Genomic DNA, 552 nt, shown 5'->3' with positions numbered 1-552 from the left:
TATGAATTAGGATCGGTGATGCATACATTAGGGTAAGCAAGATGTGGGTTTGGGCTAAGGAGATTCTAGCTTGGTCCAATAGGAACTGTTTGTGTTTGTATAGGGTTCCTAGTTTCTTATGTAACTTTGTGATGGTTTGTGAGATATGGGCATTAAAGTTTAGATTGTTATCTATTTCAACCCCAAGCAGCTTAGTTTGAGGGGAGGGGAGGGGATTGTGTTCCCATTTTTGGAGATGTCAAGCCCCAGTGGCCTAATGGATAAGGCATTGGCCTCCTAAGCCAGGGATTGTGGGTTCGAGTCCCATCTGGGGTGATATAATCTTGGGGATGGGAGGGTGGCCTAATGGTTAAGGTGCTTGCCTTACAAACACAAGGTGCAGGGTTTGAGTCTCACAAGGGATAATTGGCTAGGCTTAAAATGGCTCGCAAGGGCAGTTAGCTTAGTACTAATCTATGAACCTATGAACCTATGATAGTGAAGGTAGGAAGTGTGTATTTGGATTTATTGGGGGTAAAAAGGAGTAATTTGGTCTTGCTGGGGTTTAGAATG

The 552-nt window shown here is 43.8% G+C and overlaps 1 non-coding gene across 1 annotated transcript; it reads left to right on the top strand.

The window, feature by feature from the left end:
- The first annotated feature begins 242 nt into the window (after positions 1-242).
- On the top strand, positions 243-315 carry TRNAR-CCU. Its single transcript has one exon. It is a non-coding gene; the product is annotated as a tRNA-Arg (tRNA).
- Positions 316-552: the final 237 nt, after the last annotated feature.

Source organism: Protopterus annectens, chromosome 1.part1 (assembly GCF_019279795.1).
Source record: "Protopterus annectens isolate FY-2018-M chromosome 1.part1, PAN1.0, whole genome shotgun sequence".
In the NCBI taxonomy this organism is placed as follows: domain Eukaryota; kingdom Metazoa; phylum Chordata; order Ceratodontiformes; family Protopteridae; genus Protopterus; species Protopterus annectens.
Note: the sequence above shows the minus strand (reverse complement) of the source record. Positions and strands in the feature narration are given on the sequence as shown.